We start from the raw sequence: 21,710 nt of genomic DNA on the forward strand, positions 1-21,710 counted from the left end.
TACCACAATGCAGCGGAAGAAAATCACCACACAAAACCACTGGGAAAGGGCATATCTCTCAAAGTGCTCGCTTTTCTCAACACAACATAGCATGCCATAATTCAGCATTTACTCACATCAATTTTCTTGGACACAATCAAAATCAAACATCCAAGGCAAAGGAACTCTCTGAGCTCATACTCATACTCACAGTTAAAATGTACCAGATCTACACAAATCGCTACATTTAAACACGATAAATACCATCACTGACATTCTTCCACTCGCTTCTCTGCGGGGCACTTCTGTCCCTGCCCCCGCAGCCTGCTGCAGCCGGCGCCTCAGGCCTCACTCAGTTGCTTCAAACACAGGTAGTACTGACCCTCCCGCACTGTAGATTTATTCTCTTTTATACACCATACACTTATACACTTGCACGATTAGAAACACAGTGCACCGACCACACAATGCACACATTAACTATACAGCAACACAGTGTCTGGACATCACACACACACAAAAAAAGCACACACGGGCTCAACAGTTCTGCTCTATCACAACTATGAACCCCCAACCCACACATACACGGGTTCACCCGGCTCACCCCCAGAGCCACTAGTGTCTGCTTTATCAGAACGATGAACCCCGTCTCTAATACAGCTGCTCTATCAGCTATACCCAGACGTCTCTGGGTGGTTTACTGCCTTGCTCTCCTTTCCCTCCCCCGGGGGCCCCTCAGTACATACCGTATCTTCCTCCGCAGGCCAGCAGGTCCTTGTCTGTCCTCGCAGGTGGCAAGTTGAGACGAGCGGAGCCCCACCAGGAAAAAATCCTAGGGCGCGCCTTGGAGGTCCGTCTATCCCCCTTGCCCCTGCGGGGACAGAGAACTCCGGGCTTGGCTCGCCATAATGTTTTGCGGAGAAAAGAAGAAACCTCACAACTTTATAAAAGTTGTAAAGCCCGGTATGTTTATTTACGGCACGCGCCGGACGCAAGTCCCCCAACAAGGCATGCGTACTTCTGAAGACCTCGAGTCTTCTTTTATCCCCCTTCCAAATGCATATGCATACAGTTTAACAATAAGTTCATACATATTCATTCCGTGTGACATTTAGCACCAGTTCTTCTTTATCAAAGGAATTTCTAAGTCAGGGGCAAATCGACCTTCAGGTCTTTTCTGTTTTTCTTTCTCTGTCTCCTTGCTGTCTCGGCATTCGAGTTCTTGCTTCAGCTTTGGCCTCACAGACTTTTCACCTCTCTTAGACACTTCACCTAATTCAGAATGGATCTTTACTCTGTCTCACGGGGTTGCTGGGGGTCCCATGAAGGACCCTGAACACACACCCAGACATGGCTCCGTGCCTCAGTTTCCCCATCTGCAATGGCATGGACATCAAGGTGTCCCCACTAACTTCTGTAAGCAGCCCTTCCAGCCACAGCTTCCCTGCTTTGCTCCTTCTGAGCTGCAACTGCTGTTCCCATGGAGGAGCTTTCTCAAGAGAGTTTGACCCACACAATCATTACAGACACTGTTCTGAGACACGAATCCAGGGCATTCCCAAACATCCTCTGAAAAGAGCAGCAACAGTTCTACCCAGGGCACAGATGAATCCTACAGGAAAGGACCAGCTTGTCAGCAGTGCACCAGCTGGCACAGCCAAGAGCAAGAGCTTCAACAACCAAACTTGGCTGTCCTGAATCTAGCACAGCACCTCACCTGCCCTTGAACTCAGCAGACACACTCCAAAAGCCACCAACATCCACTGAAATCAGCACTTGAAGCTGCACAACATTCACCAGTTGATTTCATGGTTGATGCCAATCAGTGCCCACTCTGCCTTTTGGTTCAAAATCAAGAACCAGTGAACTGTGTCCTCTATTGTACTCACAGGACTGCCCCTGGCTCTGCTCTGCACATCTCAACAAGAGACACCTGCCCCTGCTCAAGGAGAAAGCTGCTTATGCACAAACACCCCATGGCCATTTTGGGGGAGGGACAGAGGAGAATCAATTATTTGATGGTGAAAGGTTACCTCTTGATTTCCAAATGTAAAAAGCAGCACTTTTCCTCCAAAAACAAAGGCAGCATCATTGTTTCTCCACTATGGGCACACCTGCTCACCACTTTTCTCTTGCTAAGGAATAACTTCCTTGTTCTTCTCTACCCATCTCCCTTATCTCATTGGTATCATCCAGTGCAGATTGCTTTCATTTCTTCACTGCCTTGAGCCAGTGCCGCCCAAGAGCAGCAGCCCAGCTCCAAAGCTGCAGAGCAGCCAGCATCAGCTCTCCTGCTTCCACTCCATTATCCTGCAGCACATGGCTCAGGCTGGCAGGGACAAGGCCTCACGCTGCTGTGGTGCTGAGCACTGAGCTCTGCCTCCCCTATGATCCGCCCTTCTCCCTGTGCCTGGGCCAGGATTGTCTCTTGCCATGGCACCAGCCCACGGGATGGTGCCCAAGTCCTTGGCACAGTTCCTGACTCCCACATCAGCGCTTTGCTGGCTGTGCAAAGGAGGCACCAGAGCCCTCTGTGCACAGGAGCTGGGGGCACAGCTTGTGCCCCACAGCATGGCCATGAGAGGTGAGCTGAGGCTGCTGCTGCCCATCTGGCACGGAGTATTCACACAAGGTTTTACAAACACTGCTGCTGCTGCAGAATCAGCCAGGCTGGCCCATCTGCAAAGCCCTGAGGGCCTTGCTGGGTGTTCAGCTGGGACATCCCAGAGTAGCTGCTGCCCAAAGCTGATCCATACCACTGCCTGCCATGGCCCAAGGCACACGGAGATCCCTGCAGGGAGGAGTCATTCCAGCTCCCGGCTACCACACAGGGCAGGAGGCCGCCTCACACTAAAGCAACCCAGCGGCAGAGCAGAGATTCAGACCTCAGGAAACACCTTTTTCCTCTGCTCCACCCCAAAAGGAGGCAGGTGGGGGATGTCCCAGAGACAGCTACAGATGTGCCCACCCAGCTCCCAGGGTCCTTACTTGATGGTCAGGATGGCAGGCCTAGGAGATCCAGCCACACTGAACTGCAACTCCTCCTCAAAGCTCCCCAGCACGGTGGCTCTGAAGGAGATCTGCACAACCTGGCTCCCACCTGCTGCAATGATGCCCTCCTCGGGGGCAAACTTGAAGAGCAAGCCCAGGTTGGTGGCTGAAGGGAGACAGGTGAAGGGAGCATCAATAGCTCCTTGGTTCATCAGTTTCACCTGCAGCAGCAAGAAAGCAAAATGGAAATACGTGTGGAATCTTCCCTTCTTGTGAGTTATTGTCTAATGATGCAATGAACACCCAGAAAAGGCAGAAGATGCTTTGTGCTGCTGAATGGCACAAGTCCAAAGAGACAACAGGACAAGTTCTGCCTTTGGGTTTTCATGCAGAGCAGTGGCAACTCCACAGAACTGCAGTCACCCTGGGCTTATCCCATGGACACAGAGCAGTGCCCCTCTGCTCAGCAGCACCAAGCGCATTGAGAGCTGGTGCTGAGAGCAACGTGGGCTGATTGCAGCTGCCTAGGGAATCACCCCAGAGCTGCTGCTGCCCCAGTGAGCACAGCTCCAACAGCACCATCTGCTCATTCACCTTTTCCCAGACCATGAAAACAATACCTTGAGAATGAGGCATCAGCATCAAAACAACACCATCTTTTGGTGAGAAAACTCAGCGTGTCTTTCCCATCCACAGCCAGGCTTTTGAAAGTGTCTGCCATGATGCAGTGCTTCATGAAGTTTTGCAAGCTTGACTCTACTGGGGGAGAGGCAAATAGGTAGAAAACCCCTTTGCTTTATTCCCAGGAACACTTTTCTCTTTCTAGAGCCAGAGATGCACCGAGGCTGAAGTGTGCAGAGGGACTGGTCAGCAAGGGAGAGAACTCCCAAGGATTTCCTGTGATTGCAGCAATAAGCAGAAGACACTTGGCTGGGAGCTGTTGGCAGTGGGCTGAAGCTCAAAGGCAGCCAGTTTGTTGCAGCTGCTTCTGCAGAGCCCAGTCCAAAGGTGCCTTGTGTCTGGCACTGCCACACAAGCCTCTGAACATGCAGCTTTGGGAGACAGTGTTGGTTTCATGTGCCAAGGGGTTGTTTTGCAGGAAGCCTCCCAGCTGATCCCTAAGGAAGGCTGCCCAAAAGAAGGGACTGGGGCTTCAGGAACAACTGACACACCTTTGTGACCCCCCAGATTTGAGCAGTCCATCAAATATTCCCTGCTCACAGCTGCCCAGGTTGGCAGCAAGTCCACAGCTGCACCAGGCTTGCTGCTGCTTCAGGAGCCATCAGGATCCATCCCAAGCCCTGCTGCTCACCTCACAGACATGGGAGGTGTTGATGAAAACATTCCCAATGTTCAGAGTAGGAGAGCTGAGTTCAACCAAGGCTCCTTGGCCTTCCCCTCTGAGCTGCAGGGGCAGCCTGCTCTCACGGCCTGGGGAGAGATGTCCATTGCAGTACAATCATTCCCTCTGCTACACTGGATTTTCCAGGCTGCCTCAGTGCTAGTCCCTGACTCTGAGCTGGATGCAACCAGCTCCTGATGCTGCAGGAGAAGATATGGACCCTTCTCTTCCCTCAGGACATATCCCCTGAGGCTGACTTGCAATTTCTAACCCATTCCCTGGGCTGCTTTTCAATTTGAGCCACCAGTTTGCTGAGTTTAAAACATCTCTGATGCCTGTAGTGATGGGTCAAAGAGTAATGGGTAGAAATGGAGAGAAAGGAGATTTAGGTGAGATATTAGGGAAGAAATTTTTCCTGTGAGGGTGGTGGGGCACTGGAGCAGGTTCCCCAGGGATGTTGTGGAGGTTCCACCCTGAAAGTGTTCCAAGCCAGGCTGGATGGGGCTTGGAGCTCCCTGCTCTAGGGGGAGGTGTCCCTGCCCATGGCAGGGGCCTTGGGATTAGATGATCTTTAAGGTCCATTCCATCCGTACCATACTGTGATTCTGTGGTTTCCTTCCCATGCACCTAGAGGAGCTTTGAAATCATTCAGTGAAGGCACAAAGCTCCTACAGAGTTTGGCAATTCCCAAACTCCCTGGCCCAGGAGCACAGGACTTTGTTGCCCAAGTGCTCCCCTTGTGACACTCAGCACTGTGTTCTATTGCCACAGACTGAGAGCTGCAAGGTGACAACTGCCACACAGGGAGAGAAGCAGCTGCTGGCCAAGGCTGCTCCCTCTACCAACAGCCCGGGCTCAGTGGGGCTCAGCCCCCTCTGCTCTGCTGCTGTCTGGGCACTGGGAGGTGGTCCAGGCTCAGGGAGCCCATTTCTAACTCAGCTCCTGCTTCCTGATGATGGATCCATGGCAAATGGAGCCATCCTGGAGGCCAGGCACCTGCAGGGGCTGAGTGCTTGTTCACTAAAGCTGTTCTGCTCTGGAGCTCTCTGGCCTTTGAGGGAATGCTGGCAAAGCCATGGCATGAAAACCTCTCCCTGCACTGCCTGGGCTGTTCTGGGATCACTCAGGCACACACAGCATTCTGAGCCCTGGCCTGGCACGGGAGACTCCCTGGGAGCTGCAGGGCCAGGGGGGATGTGCCAGCACTGCCCTGCTGACCAGGGACCCTTCCCAGCACTTCCATGGGAGCCCCGTGGGCTCAGGCTGGCACCATGGCTTCACTGAGGGGGAGAGAGGCAGGGCAAAGGAGCTGCACCTGAGATGCTGCAGTAAGCCACACTTCCATACTCCAGTGCTTCCAGGGGTTTGAAGGTCACCTTCATTTCAGCCAAACAATTCGGCCCAATTTCTCCCTCCTGCAGCAGAAAGAGACAGCAAAACATTGCTCTGCAAACTTCACATTGCTTCTTTTCACCACCCTCCTGTAAGCCTTTGTTTAGAGTATCACTGATGAGTGAACAGCACAAGGAGCCAAGGAAACACTCCAAACCCAGCCCAACACAGCTCTCAATGCTCAGCTGATCAGCTCCCACTCTCCACAATATTCCTGCTGCTCTGACACAAGCTCTTGGGCACATCATGCTGCTGTCAGCTACAGTGGGATGCAACTGCCACTGTGCCCTGCTGGCTCTTGGCCTTAGATGGACCATAGCTGTAACCAAGAAGAGAACATGATCCCCTTCCTTGGAAATAAAAATATTAGTTTAACCTGTACTGAAAGAAAGCAGAGGCTGGGATTATTGTAGGGTTTACTCCAAGATGAGAAGGGTGTTCCACTGTGCAGACACCAGGCATTCATCATCTCTCACAATGCCAGTACTCAGAATAAAGGCTCTGGTCGATGGGAGCATGTGGCAGTTTGCTTGCATCACCAGAAAAGGAAAAGGTTTTCTGTCCCTGTGTGCAGGACAACTCCAAAGGCCCATTTCAGCCTTCCACCCTGGTGTCCAGGCTCACAGATGACACTGGAAGGGACACTCAGAAATAGTGCAAGGCATGGTTACAGGAGGGGATGGCATTTCTGTCATTAACCTTGGGCTGAATTTGGCCTCCTTTTGCCAGAGAACAATTGCAAGCTTCAGGTCAGTGTGTGAGCTGGCAGTGCTCCAACAGCCTCTGCTGAGCCCCACGTGTGGGGGGAGCCCCTGCCTACAAGAACTGCTCCCTGGGACACTGACAGGACACGCAGGCAGTGCCTTGAGCTCGAGCCTGGCAGCAGAGCTGGGCTTTGTCAGGCTCCCAGCCCTGCCTGGAGCCTGCAGGGCACAAATGCTTTCAGCAGCGAGCCCTGCAGCCTCACCAGAAACTCCATGTCCTCCCTGCCAGCACATGGAGCCAGCTGAGGATCTGCCCAGTGACCGCAGCCGGGGAAGGGGTGGGTGTAGGGAGTAGGGTGGGAGGAGGAGGAGGAGGCGGAGGAGGAAGAGAATGTTCTCAGCTATCACTTACCATTGGCTCAAGGAAAAAAATGTCATCAGAGAACAGCATGGGGTCTTCCTGCACCTTTGCCATCTTCTCCTGGTCCATGCTGCTCAGGAGGGCACTGTGATCTCCACAAAAGCCCTTCACCTTCTCTGTTTCTTTCTCCTCTGGGAAGTTTTCCTGGGACACCTCTTTGGGCGGCCGCAGCAAACACTGCCTGCAGCCCCAGGGAGAGACAAGGCCAGCAGATGGTTTCATGAGCCACAGATTTGCAGAGAGAAGTGTCAGCGCAGGAGAGCAAAGCACCTGGGGAGGAGCAGCAGCAGCAGCTCCCCAGCAAAGGCTGAGCCCAAGCCACGAGGGTCCCACAGGGATCAGAGGACAACTTGCTGTTCCCCGGCCCAGCAGGGAGTTTCACTCCACCCTTGCAAGCTCAGCAGAGGTTTGCAAAGCCAGCATCCCTCCAGAGAGCCTCCTGCCTCAAAGCCTCTGCCACAGCTGAGGGAGAATCAACCAGCCATTTCAAGTGGCTTTTCCTCCCACTGAGCTGCTCGGGGGGGCACAGAAAGATCACAGAGCACCCACTGCAGCATTTCCCTGGCAAGGGGAGACAAAGCTGGCTTGCAGCTACGTGTTACCAGCATCACTCTTTGTTTCTTCCATTTTGGACCTGCCCCGTTCCCTCCTCTGCCTTTCACAAGAGCATCCCAGAGCACTTCCACAGGAAATTGATGAATTCAGGCACCGAATCCCTTCGGGGACATTCAAGTTTTTATATGCAATATGCATGAAAACAGAGGCTCTGAGAGGGGAAGGAACTTTGCTGTGCAGGAGGGAGACAGCAAACTCCTGGAGAGACCTTTTCATGAGCCAGAGCTTTTTGGATCCCATCCCAGTGCACGGCACTAGAATGTCCTGAGAGGGAAAGGATCCTGCACTATCTTCTCTCACAAAAAATCCTCTCTGCTCTGAGAGCACAAAACCTCTCTGACAGCAGCACAGGGACACACTAGCAGCCCGCATGGGCAAGGAGCTTTTGAAGGAACTAAGGGGAAAAAATAGGGTGTATCACCTTTGGAAAGAGGCAACTCAGGAAATGTCTAAGGATGTTGCCAGGTCATGTAGAAAGAAGATTAGAGAGACAAGAGCCCAATTAGAACCTGAGGAAATCCGGTCATCACAATCAAGCTTTCCTTCCCAAAATGCCATCCCTGGTTGGAGTATAAATGACCTGGAATGCTGAGTGCTGAGCTCCTGAAGCCCAGGGACACACACCCCAGTGCCAGGCATGGTTCACTTGGCCTAAACCATTCAAAAGCACCAACATCCCCTGAGGCCACTCGTTAGTTTCAGTCTTGGGCCTGTATCTCACTGAAATGCATCTTTCAAACCAACCTCCTCTTCTCTTCATTCTCTTCTTCCTCAGTAGCAAAAGCCTTCCACTGGAAGTGGGCTGTGATGTTACTCCTGTTTTCAATGAACGGGGTTCTGTGGCTTGACATGGTGGTGAAAGTCTTGTCAAACTCCACGGAATTTGTGCTCAGCCCAACGTTGACATCTACAGCTTCTCCCTGGAGCTTTGTGTGGATTCTTTCTTCACCTGGAACAAAGCAAAGGGGAGTCTTTGCTCAGCTCACTGGCTGATGGAAGCACAAGGAACAGAGCAAAGCACAGGGCACAGAAGAAAGTGTCCCAGTTTTGCGCTGAAGGAGCAGTTCTGTGGACCACTCCCTTGATCACATCCTTCAGCTCTGTGTGTACAGCGTGAGGATGTCCTGGGCACCTCCTAAAACACCTTATTTCTGAGGGTGTTTGTAGAGATTTGGCCCCAAGGGGACAGGATGGACAGGGAGATTGGTCCATGTGCTCCGGTGACCCACTCAGATCACCAGGATTTCTGCATCCAAGTCCTTCAGGTGACAGGGCTGAGGAGCCCTGCTCAGTCCTGCCTTGCCCAGGCTCTCCCCGAGCATCCCAGGAGACTCCTGTCTCTCCTGATCCCTTGGATCCCTTCTTGCTGACCAGCAAATATGCCTGGGGGCAGGTGGGCAGCAAAAGGAGGCCCAGAGGAACAAGTGAAGTGACAGCCCACAGCAGGAGGGGACACAGGTGAGGAAACACAACCAGCCTGGCTCTGTAATTTGACAAACCACTACAGAATGAGCACCGTGAAAATCATCTCCCTGTCCAAATCCACAGCCACATCAGCCTTTAAATATTTTACACTGTTCTTATCTGAACAACCAAGCTGGAGCATTTCAAATCAAATAAGAAAGGGACAAAGGAAAGATTAGTGAGTACAGAGCAGTTTCTACATTAAGACTGAATGGGATCCCTCAGTCTAGAAATCAAATGGGAGATAGACGTGAGAGGTTTGCAACAGCTTGAACAGCCTGGGAAATGGGGACAGGGAAAAATTTGTTTTGATTTGTCACAAAAAAGGAACTTGAGGGCCTGAAAATGTTGTTAGGCAGAAACTACATCTATGTGTAAGGGCCACATAGAAAAAGGGCCTGTGACAAGCCAGTGGAGAAGCAGCATATGGGACAGAGGTGTGCAAGAAATCCATTGCATTGGAGAGAGTCTGATGGAGACCTCACCTACAGCACTGCCCAGGAATCAAATAAAACTTCACCCAGGCATAGCCACATGGTAGTGGAGAATCAGAGTTCCTCCTTCCTCCACTCAGCAAGTCCCAGCAAAACAGCAGTCAAAAATCTTTGCCTTTCTCAAGCCCCTAAACACCAAGCAGTTCTCAGTTTGCTTTGGGGTAAGGCTGAACAGGGGAGGCACCTCTGGAGGCAATGCAGGGGATGGGACAGCAGGGAGCCACGTGCAGAACTGTCCTGTGCCCTGCAGGGCCCAGCACTCACCTGAGCTGCAGCACACGGCCAGGGAGCCGCAATGGGCACCGCTGGCCAGCGGGTGAAATGCCACTGTCACCTGCACGGTGTCACCAGCGCCCAGAGCTCCTGTGGCCGGCACCACGGAGAAAGGACTGCAACACAGAGAGAGGGGTCAGGCCTGGGGACGCCTGGCCATGAGATTCCTGCTGCACTGCAGCTCCCTGCAGCTCCCTTGGGCAAGCAGGGAGCAAACCAAGCACAGGCAGCACAAGAGACAGAACAGACAGGATCACAAACAGCCACTGAGCCACTGCTGACAAGATCCTGGGGGTTAAAGGGCCTCAGCTCCCCATACTCTGCATCCAGCTCTCTGCAATGAGGCTCAAGGCTCCCACTGCCAGCAATCCCATCAGAGAATGGTTTGTGAAAAGCACAGAGAGGGTTCAGAGCTATTTGCATGCACAACTTGACACTGACTGCCTCAGGAATTTCTCTTTTCGTACTGCCTATAAATCGCATCTCAAGAGATGCAAATGGTAGGGCACTCCCTGTCCTGGGAGATTACAGCCTAGCAATCAGACAGGGAGAAGGAACTTTTCCCTGAAGACCAAAGAATAGTTCCTGTTGAATTTGCAGTGTGCTTCTTTGGTTTATTTTAATTTGAAATCCTCATGATTTAGCCGAAAAAGGGCAACTTTTCTAAGCATTTCAATGAAAGCTGCTCTAAGAAAAGGAGTAATCAAAACTCTGAAAGAGTGCAAATGCAGATTAGAGCAATACAGTGACATGGAAACCCAAAAGGACAATGCCATTTACAGTCTGAAGGGTCCAATCCCAGCTAAATGAAGCACCATGAGCAGGAGCACATCAAGGAGGCAGAACCGGAGGTTTCTGTGTGTTTACCAGCAATGCAGTCTGGGACTCTGGGCTGTCATGCAGGCTGGTAACTGTTTGCTTGGCCCAGCAGAGAAACTCTGTGCAATGTGTTGGAAATAATGATGCAGATGCGTTGGTGCACTTTGGATTTAACAGGAGCAATCAGGATTTAGTCACCAGGTAAACAGCTCTTGCCTGACAAACACAAGACTCTGTGCTTTGATGCTCAGGGACAGCTCAGGGGAAATGTGCTTCTGCCCAGCAGCTGCTGGGCTTGGTGCCCTTCTACAGCCCCAGTGAGGAAACAAAAGTTCCTGGCCTTGGTGCTTTGTTGCTGGTCAATCTGTCACATCAAATGTGTTCTGGGGACTTTGCTGATGAATGCATCACACACAAAAACAAAGAGAACATCTGGCAAGCTGAACTTTGTTCATGTCAGTAGTAACAGCTGATGAACTCGCTTCAGGTTCTGCTCCTTAAGGACCTCTTGCTGTAATTATGGGCTGACCTGTTCCCATTGCCACTGGTGAGAACATCACTGCTGGCTGATGGAGAAGCCTTGGGCCAGCAATGTTCATGTGCAGGACGTGAGACTTTGGAGGGAGGGGAGGAAAGACAAGGCCCCAGCAGCCCCAGAGCCAGATCAGTGCTCGTGCTCCTGCATCTGCCCCGGGGCTGATGCCAGCACTGCTGCAGCTCTGCTGGGGCTGGGGGGATCAGGGCCTGCTGGGGGCAAGGCACAGCATTCTGTTCTTAGTCTTTGGCCAGAAATTTCACTGCAATAGAGAAGCTGCCAGTTAGGGGAATCCCTGGCCAGGCTTCAGCACTACCTTCCATTCCATTCCCTTCCCACTCCTGCCCCATGTTACATGCTCCTGCCTTCAGGTGGCAGGATGGGAATAACATTCCAGGGATGACTTCAGGGCTTGCCTGAGATACAAGGTGTCTTCTTCTTTTCAAATTATCAGGAGAAGAGGATCCAGCCAAGTTCAGGACTCAGCTGTCAGGACTGAAAAACTGAGTGCAAATCAGCCCCCGCATCGCCTCCATCCCTGGGCTCTACCCACCAGACTCCTCTGTTCCTGCTGTAGCAGTCATCTCTCACACACACCTGGCTCCCCAAGACCCAAAGACACAAGCTCCACAGCTAAACTTAACTCCTCTGAATTTCAGCCAACACCACTAAACTGTTCCCTGAGCCCACAGCTAGAAGAGCTGTGAAGGAGACATCCCTGACACTGTAAGAACCAAATTAAAATCGCTGTCAAGAGATGGGCCTGGAAAGCTAAATTTTGGGCTTTTCTCTGTTAATTGTGAGCTGCTCCTTAAGACACTTCTCATCCTGTTAGATCCATCCTCTCAATGAATCACTACTGCACCTGACAGGCAGAAAAGATAAGGTATGGAGGGGGTTTTAAAAGGTTGTTTTCTTCTGCTTTTATAACTAGGTCCATTGACATGTTTGTTTTCTTGTATGGCATCTAAAGACAGGTCCATGTCTCCCAATGGCACCTTGCAACCCCCAGACACTGCTCTTGCTTTGAGCAGTGTGTTTGCTCAGATGATTTCCAGAGGTCCCCTCCAGGACCACTGCAAAGCCACGTGCCTGTGGCCTCCCAGAGAATGGCTCTGTTTGGCTGACAGTGCTGAGGAAGCATTTCAGAAGCTGCTTGTGCTCAGCAGGGTGCAAGCCAGCTCCCAACATGTTCCAGCAGCCTCCAGGAAATCTGGGACACAGAAAGCTCCAAGGCCACTGAAAGCAAGAGCAGATGCCTTCCATCCTGCTCACTTCCAGCCAGGCTGCAGGGCAGCAGATCCGGTGCTTGGTTCCTTCTGTAGCTCTTTCCCAACTCCGCTCTCACCCAAAGGTGTTTGCACAGGGACAGATGAGCTGCCTCACCTCTGGGTTCTCAGCTGGTACCGAGCTGCCCGGGCACCGACATTGCGCACCAGCAGAGTCTGCTGGGTGCTGACCTTGACTGGACACTTGGAGAAGTCCAGCTGGGCAGGGAAGTTCAGCACAGCTCGGGCACCAATGGCCCGAATTGGCACAACGATCCTTTCCCTTGCAGTGAGGCACACCAGCTCGTGGCAATAATCCTGCAGGAAAAGAAACTGGCTCAGCACAGGACATTTAGTGCCATCCCCATGGCAGAAGAAAAACCATTTCCTATACCCCTTCCAGGGCATCAATTTACCTATTGCACCCTCACATGAACACTAAGTTCTACTACTATGTCACATTTTAAAGGCACCAGTGCACTTTGCAAAATCTGTCTCAGTGGCATTCAGCTCTTGTGTCACTTGGGTCATAGAGATAACAGCCCTAGGCCACCATCATTTTTACTCTAAACTTTAATGATGTTAAAGAATTCCTAAGCCCCTTCTAAGCAACATGGAGCTGGGGAACACAGGACATAGCTCTTTAGGCTTCTATATTCCCACTGTCTGAGAATAGGACAAAGTGTTCAACTGACTCGAAGCAGCAAAAGGAAGAGGAGAAAACAGCTGCACCCAAAGACATCCTGCACCTCTGGCCTGGTGCAGAAACATCAGTTGCCTCACAACTCCCCTCTAACTTTGCCTGTCCAACCAAGTCAGGAGAAGAACGGTGCTAAGAGGTAGCAGGATGCTGTTGGAAAGGGCCTCTCTTTGTTCCCTGCAAGGCTTCCTCCCTTCCATGCCACGCCCTCAACCCTTCTGTATGAACAAGCCTCCAGATCAGAACATGAACCCTCCAGATCCCAGCACTGAGATCAGACTTGCCAGGGCCTCAGCACTGCTGTTCAAACCTCCCCGCAAAAGCACCTTTGGCACGGAACGGGTGCCAGCTGACAGAGCAAGCACAGGGACAGGCATGAAGACAGAGCCCCAGCAGTGTCACTGCCATGGCCTCTGGGCTCACAGCTCTGCCTGCAGCTTGTACCTGCCCTACACCAGCTCCTTCAGGCAGGTGTCCAAGTGCCCTGCAGCTCAGCAACCTCCTGCTGACCAAGGGCACCCAGGGCCCAGTGTGCCTGTGCCAGGCCGGGCTCACGGGCACAGCACATCCTCTGCCCTGGCCCTGCAGCTGTGCCATGCTCACTTGTGCTCTGGGACAGCACAGCTGCAAGGCTGCACAACAGAGGGGGTGACAAAGCACCGGCTTTGCTCCAGCTCAGGGGCAGGCAGGGAAGCTGTTGGCAGTCCAGGAAGGAGGAAAGCTCTCTGACCTCTTTGTTCCTCTGGTGTTTTTCATCAGAATGAAACCCCTTCCACTGGACCTAGAGATGGCCCAACATCTATCAACACCCCTCTGTCATTTTCATCCTGTTTCCTGTGCATCTTCCCTTGGCAATGCTCAGCAATGCGCAGGGAGGGGAAGCAGAGCCTGTCAGGCCTGGCTGCAGTGCCTGCCAGCAGTGCCAAGGTGTGACTGGCTGCAGGCTGCCTGCCCACGCCTGGAGCCAGCTCACAGCATGCAATGGGCTGGAGCCAGAGTGCAGGCAAAACAATGGCTGTGGAGATCATTGTGTGCTTTGGCTCCTCCAGCCTCACCCTGTTCTTGCTGGGGGTGAAGCGGATGCGCACAGGGGCAGAGGCGCCCGGCGGCACGGCACGGTACGCATCGCTGGAGCTCACCAGCTGGAAGTAAGGTGAGCTCTCCATGGAGACCTTCACCACGTGAAGAAACTCCAGCAAAGACATGAAGTTATGATTTTGCGACTTGTGGAAACAGGACGGATTTTTTTGCACTGCCCTTTCTGGCCCACCTCTCTGTCCCAAGGTTGCTGAAAGCACATGTGATGAGCTGTGTCTGTTTTCACTCTGAGTTCAGGTTTGGTAGAGAGTTGTGTGCCTCCTGTGAAAGGAGTTTCCAAAAGCAATCCCTGCAGCTGGGACAGTGCAGCTCCTGCCAGCTGGTGTCCTGTGCACAGGGACCTGCCATGGCCATGGCCAGCACACCTTGCTGTGGGGACAGAGCCAGGAGATCAAGCCTGGTGGGATGGGCTTGAGGCTCCTGCAGCAGGTGGACAGGAACTGGCAGGGACATGCCCCTGCAAGCAGCACTGCTAGTGCCCTCCCTGGCACAGCAAGGTGATGCCCTGCATGCCACAGGGCTGGGCACTGAGCCTCCTCTGTCCCATCCCACAGGAGGCCGCTGCTCTGTGCCAGTGTCCCCCATATGCCTCAGATCTCTGGGGACCATCAAAGCAGCAGTTTCACGATGCAGAACATCAAGGCTTCCCCACATACAAGTGCACAGCTGCAGCGTCTCCTGGTACACCACAACAAGGTAGGTGTGATGAAGGTAGAGACACAGAATGGTGACTGAGGCTTTAAGCATTGCTGACTATCCAGGAGGAATCTGTGCCTTCAGTCCCCAGGGAGACCTGGGTTAGGAGGATTATTGGAGGGTGCTGGATTGGGGCCTGCATTGCAGCCAGCTGCCCTCTCCTCCTCAGCCTAGTGTGACCCTGCTGCACGGTGATGGACACATCTCGAGGGGCCGTAATGACCAGCATCGCACGGCGATCAGGACACAGGATGCGTCAGACATGGCCCTGTCGGGGCAAGGGGGTCAGTGACGACAGGGGGCTGATTATCTGCAGGGTGCTAGCTGGGGGATGAGTGGGGCTCTGTGTAGCGAGCTGGGTAATGTGGCATGGGTATTTTGCGTCTGGGGTAAGAAGGAAGGGGCAGAATGGAGCAGGAGGACTGGCACATGGGGCAACTGAGCTTGGAGCTGGAGTTACGTGGGAGAATGGCCATGCCCAGTGTGGGACAAGACCTTGAGTCCTGGTGTGCTGGAGCCAGCACCTGTGGCGGCTCACCCTTGTCCTTCACCGCCCAGGCCCTGCCGCCTCAGGACAGCACCGGCCAGGCACAGCTCCTTGACAGGTCTCATGGGCCCCAGGGCTCGAGCAGCCTCTCCAGCCCCGCCAGACATCAACAGCCCCCAGCCAGCTGGAAAGGACTCAGCGCCCAATGCTCGGCCTGGGACATCTTGTCCGAAGCGAGAAACACCTGTGACAACTGTCATAAGGAACTTGACTTTTTACTTGTATATAATAACTAAGTTAGTTGTATATAGTTATTAGGTTAATAAAAACTGTTAAAATTACGGGCAGAGCCTTGTCTCACATCCTGTCTCTCCCCGGGCTCTCTGGTGCACCTTCAGCTCCTTCCCCCCTGCTGTGGCTCTGCCCCCGGGCTGAGCAGATCGAGCCCCGGGCCAGGCCCTGAGGCCGCTGCTGCTCCCGCGGCGCCTGCGGGGCAGCCCTGAGGCTCGGGGCCGGCTGTGGGAGCAGGAGCCGCGCTGCAGAGCCCGCGGCCCTCACGGGCTGTGAAGGCCCTCACAGGCAGATGGCCATGGGGCCCAGCTGGCAATGCCGGCGCTGCTGCTCTCGGCTGCCACCTGCAATCCTTACAGGCAGCCCTCATGCCGGCTCAGGAGCCGCTCGGAGCCGTGCCCGAGGGCTGGCCCCGACCCGCGGCCCCCAAGGGCACTTGTCCCTTCATCTCCGCACTGCCACATTCCGAGCTCATTTGTCAGCTCCCTCCTCCCCTTCCTTTCTGCGGGGCAGCGTTAGGGGCCGGCCCAGCGGCTTTCCTCCCGCACAGCCGGCAGCCCCTGGCCCACAGCTCCCTGGCGGGAGCCAGAGCTGCTTTCCAGCCGGGCAGCCCCGCCGTGTCCCGCAGCCCGGGCCGGCTCTTGCCCGCCGCCGGCGAGGCCCAGCGGCTGGGCCCGGCCATCCCGGGCCAGAGCAGCTCCCTGGCCGGGGGAACACAGCCGGTCATGGGAGGACACACAGCAACACAAAGGGGACACACGACGGGCACCGTTTCCCTTGTCCCCGTTGCCGCAGAGCAGTGCTGTGTGCGGGGCTGGCACAGACCCGGGCACAAAGCAATGTCTTTGCTGTCACCGGAGAAAGGACGCGGCAGGGGTGCTGCTCACGGATGAGGGTGCTTGGGGCTGGGGGGGCTCTCCGACCTTCTCACACCTGCGGAGGTCGGGGCAGTGTCTGTCCCTCTCAGCCCTGGTGTGACCCCACCCAAACGTCATCGGGATCAGAGGGACAGAGACACCCGCAAACCCCCAGAACGGCAGAACCTGGGATTTGGTTTGGGGCTGAGGATTTAGGAAGGGGCTGGAATTGGGGCTGGGTGGGAGTTGGGGCTGAGATTTGGATTAGTGCTGGGATTGGGGTTAAGGCTAGACATGGGATTGGCTTTGGGCTGGGGTTGGGTTGTGGTCTGGGGCTAGACAAGTTTGGAATTGGGATGTGATTAAATACAGAACTGTGTGTCTAAACGTGGAGTGAGACTGAGACCAGGATCAAGGTCAGGTTTGGGACTGAGCTCACACAGAGCGGGACAGAGGGGATGTCACTGCAGGATGTCCCTGGCATCATCCCAGCCCTCCTCAGGCACCTCCAAACATGAGGGGCAGCTGGGTGCCCCAAGATCCAGGTGCTCGCACACTGCCCCTTCATACCAGGCGAGCATTCCCTGAGGGAAGCCCTGACTGTGACCCTTAGGGCTCTGGGATCAGCCCTCACATCCCTGTGGGAGCAGCTGCAGACAGGATGAGAGATTTCCCCCCCTCTTCCCTGTGGAAAGATGAAGCCCAGCTGCCCTTTCCTTCTGGTGCCTCCTCCTCTCCTCAGCTGAGGATGTCAAACTTCCCAGGAGCAGGAAAATCCCCATTCCCTGTTTCCTTGTGGCTGCAGCTTGGAACACCCACTCAGAATTAAGGACTTTCTGACAGCCCTGCTGAATGACACTGGGAGGAGATTTGTGAGAAAGGGAGGAAATTGTATTTCAATAGTAAATAAAAGGCGCAAAATTATTTCTTCTGTCACATTTGTTTTCAGTCAGTTGCACTTCTGGTCCCAGGCCAGAGAAGAGGGTGGGGCTGGGGGCTGGGAGAGGCAGGGGGCTGGGAAAAGGTTTGCGTTGGTGCTCGATGAAGAGATGCAGGGGGGTCTGGGTTCTCAGGAATGGGGGTGCCAGGGGGGTCTCAGGGTCATGGGAATGGGGGTTTGGGCAGGGACGTGGAGAGGTAGAAGGGAGTTCCAGGGGGTCCTTGAGCCCAGGAAAGGGGAGTCCAGGGTTTCCCAAAAAGGGGGGACCAGAGTGGGGACACCCGGGATGTTCGGAAAGGGGGAGTTCAGGCTGTCTCTGCTTTTGCAGAAAGGTGTGCCTGGGAAAGGCAGGAATAGGAGACCAAGGCGTTCCAGGTCGTCCCAGAGACAGGCCTACGCCAAGTCTGGAGGCTGGGAGCCATGGGATGGCCGGGAAAAGGGGAGCAGCGGGACCTGATGTCCAGAACAGGGGGATTCAGGGGGTCCCTGTGCAGGCTAAGGGGCGCAGGGGGGTCCCGGTGCGGGCAGTGGCGGTTCAGGGTCCCGGTGCCGGGGGTCCCACTCGCCCCTGGCCCCCCAGGAGCGCCCTCAGCCCCAGCGCTGGAGCCATCGCGCTGCTCCTCCTCACTGCCAGTGTGATCCCAGGATGATCCCAGTAGAACTCAGTCACCCAGGAGCTGCTCCCAGGATGATCCCAGTACAGCCCAGTCACTCCCAGTCCTGGCATCCCCCCAGGCCTCTCTGCGTTCCGACCTGTCCTGGCTCCATCCCCGCCCCTGCCGGGGGCTGCGAGGGCTGCGGGAGCGGAGGAGGAGGAGGAGGAGGAGGAGGAGGAGGAGGAGGAGGAGGAGGAGGAGGAGGAGGAGGAGGAGGGGGGAGGGAGGAAGAGGCGGAGCGGGGGAGGAGCGGGGGAGGAGAGGGGGAGCCAGGCGGCTCCGGCGCTGCCTGAACTTTCAGCAGCCTCTTGTCCCCTCCTGTCAGGGAGTTGTGCAGAGCCAGAAGGTCCCCCCTGAGCCTCCTTTTCTCCAGGCTGAGCCCCCTTCCCTGCTGCCTCAGCCCCTCCTGCTGTTCCAGCCAGGGTCGGATACTAGTGCTGCAAAGAGCAATGTACAGACCTGGCATAGGTGCCTTTGTCACCACATTTTAACCTTTCATTAGTTACAGAAAGACTCTTGGGAAGCCCCAAACTGCAGTCAGTCGCTGCAGTGACAATGTCCTTTGCAAAGCCCTGCGGCCCGGCCCGGCCCCGCCCGGCCCCGCACTCGGCGCCGCGGTTGCCCGGTAACCGCGGCCGGGCCCTCAGCGCCTGTGACAGCGGCGCGGCCTCAGCTGCCTGAGAGCGCGGCCCTGGCTGGGTGTGCGCAGCCCGGGCTCCTGCAGGCGGCTGCACCGGGCCATTCGCCGGGTGAATTGTCGGCGTAGAGAATTGCTAAAGGTGCAGAGCATTGGCCTCTGCGAAAAGCTCCGCAGCGTGCAGAACACTGGTGTCTCCTAGGGAGTCCTGAATTTCATTTGAAGGTAAAGACCGACTAAAGTTGAACTTTTTGGTTTTGTTTCATCTGTGCTCTGAAAGAGAATGCCAAAGGGAAATAGAGGATGTGATCATGCCAGTCTTCTGGCGCAGTAGTTCAGTGACATGTACACCTGAGAGGATGAACAATAAAGTGACTACTGATTGTGCTTTTTTTACAGAAGAAATGCAACATTTTCTAAAGATAGTAGTCTATACATTTTTTTCCTATGGTAAGTGCTTAAACTGCTTAAAGGTGAATGAGTTCTGTTCAAGTTTCAGTGGGTTTTTATCATCTGGGTTTTAAAATTTTTAGGGAGATGCCTCTGTATTGAGGTGCAAAGGAGACCATATGCCAAAGTCAATGGTCTGGATTTTATGGAACAGTAAATGTGAGGGAGAAAGAGAGAGAAAGAAAAGAAAAAGTGGGAGGGGGATGGAGGTTGGGAAGGGGGGGAGGAGAAAGAGAGTGACAGAGAGAGACTTAGTAGAAAATATCACCATTCCATGGATCCCATTGGCCTACCATTAAATCCTCTTCTGGTCTTCTCTGTGGTGAGGTCTGGCAAAATGTAAGACTCCAATGGATTAATGCAGATTTGGGCAAGGTGATACCTTGTCCAGGTACCTCCCAGGAGTGGGGCAAGTTGGACTCTGTCTCTTGCTACTTTCAAATAATATAAAATCTTTAGCACCCGTATATCCTTTGAGTCTGCCATGAGTTGGGTTCTGGATTTTCAGATTTGTTCTGTTAGCTTGCATGCCCTGCAGTCGTCTGGTGCGAGGCCTCAGGAATGGGTCTGGAGGCACTGCGGAGGTCTTTGCTGGGAGGTTTGTGTGCAAACCTGGCCTCAGCAGAAGAGTCTGTGGCTATGACTTCCCCAGCCTGAACCCAGACAGAGCTGATTTTCAGGACAGCTGCTGGGTTTGGCTTTGTTGTGGATAGGTTTTTCTCCTCAGCCTTGTTTACTTCTCCCCAGACCTGAGCTAATGGGACAATAGTGTCACCTTGATCTTGTCTCAAGTTCCCTTAGGCAGCTTAACTCACAGTGCCAAGTTCCAGTCAGGAGGCATTTTCAGGGAAGGGTGGGCTTGGGTGGTCGCAGCTTCTTTATAGAGTTTTGTCACAATGGGCAGAAAGTCCTTTATAATGATATTTAAGCCATTAGCCATAACATTCCAGTCTCTCATTAGTCTCTCAGCTGTGAGGAGCAGCTGAGAGAGCAAGGGTGCTTTAGCCTAAAGAAGAGGAGGCCCACTCTAGCAATTTTTGAGTAATATTTAAGCTACAGCTTTGTCTGTTCGAACTGTTATTAATGTTCAGATTTTTAGCTCCAGGTTTCAGTATGATCTAACTTTGAATTGCACAAGGTAGCCATAGAGTTCAAATAAAGTCCAACTAGAGGCCTAACTATACTAGCTGCTTACACCAAACAAGCACTTAGCTACTTTCAAGTAATGTAACATTTTTAGCACCAGAATATGCCTTGAATCTGCCATGAATTGGGTTGTGGATTTTCAGAGTTGCATTGTTGCTCCTTCCAGTTTTGTTGAGGCATTGTTGCTCACCTGCGACATCGTCCCTTGGAAATGGCGTCTGGATTGCCAAAGAAGACACCGACACCTCGTCTTTTGTCCAGGGAAGGGCTGAAGCCTAATGCTGTGAGTACCCCCTGGGGCTGTGTTAAGGCTGGCACTGCCCTGGTGTGCCTGCTCTCCCTGCCCCTGTTGTCCAGCAGTGCTGTGAAGCTGCAGAGCCCCTCCCCAGCCCTTTGTGCTGTGCTGCTGTTGCTGGGGCTGTCCTGGTGCAATAGGGAACACTGTGGGATGCTTCAGCTGTGTCTTGCCTGGCTGTGCCAGCAGAGCCAAGCGAAACCAATGTACAGCTGAAGCCCTGAGCATGTGTTCTGTCCCTTTCCCTGTGCCACAGGAATTCCTTCTGTCAGGCTGGGCACCAGTCACCTGTGCTGCTCTGACCATGCTGCCCTTGGGCACCTGGGCGTGTTGGGGGGGGGAAGCTCAAACTCTGCCCAAAGCCTTGAGAGCCATGGCTGGTCCCAGCTGGAAGAGCTTCCAAAGCAGCTGCTCTCTCCCAGCTCCTGTGTGGGCACAGATGCAGCCCTGCAGGCAGCGCTGGAGCCAGGGCCACAAAGGTCCCTTGCTGTCTGCAGCTCACTTGGCTGAAGATGCCCCACTGCTGAGGTTCTGTCAAGGAGATGCCTGTGGAAGGCTCTGTCAGCCCAGACAGAGAAAACAATCAACAGGGAGAACTAAAACCTAGAGACATTGCTGTGCACCTCAATCTTGTTACAGTGTTCCTTTCTTGCATCTCTTGGACTCATCCAGCAGCGATATCTCCTTGCTGTGAGTTCTGAGCGTTGTGCAGGGATGGAGTTCAGGCAGTTGTGAGAGCTCCTCCCCATTCTCTGGAAAGGTCACTGCCTCAATCCAATGAAACGTAAGAGGAAACAAATGCCCAAAGAGCAGAAATCCCCAACCATGTCCCATGCAGTCATGGAGAAGCCAATGGGACAGAGCCATATGGCTGGAGTTTGTGTGTTCCACTCTGTGTTATTAATTCACTGATGCTAAGTATTTCAGCAGGAAACTCCCAGGGCTTCCAGGAATGTCCTAGTGGCTGTGATCACAAGTTATTCACCAGTGCCACTTGTTCAAGAAAAGCCTTTCTGAACAAGCACAACTCTGAGGCTCTAGCTGGTTTACTTTTGCCTTTCAGCTGCTTCCCTGTAAGTTCCAGAGGGAGAAGTTTCTCAGCAGGAAGAAGGAGGCCAGCACTGGGGGGAGTATTCTGCCCAGAATTGGCCCATTTCTAG

General features: G+C 53.8%; 1 pseudogene; it reads right to left on the bottom strand.

Moving 5' to 3' along the window:
* LOC134420898 (hydrocephalus-inducing protein homolog) overlaps positions 1–14,202 on the bottom strand; it is a 28,589-nt pseudogene extending 14,387 nt beyond the window's left edge.
* Between the last annotated feature and the right edge of the window lie 7,508 nt (positions 14,203–21,710).

The sequence above is a fragment of the Melospiza melodia genome, chromosome 7 (assembly GCF_035770615.1).
Source record: "Melospiza melodia melodia isolate bMelMel2 chromosome 7, bMelMel2.pri, whole genome shotgun sequence".
NCBI classification, from domain to species: Eukaryota; Metazoa; Chordata; class Aves; order Passeriformes; family Passerellidae; genus Melospiza; species Melospiza melodia.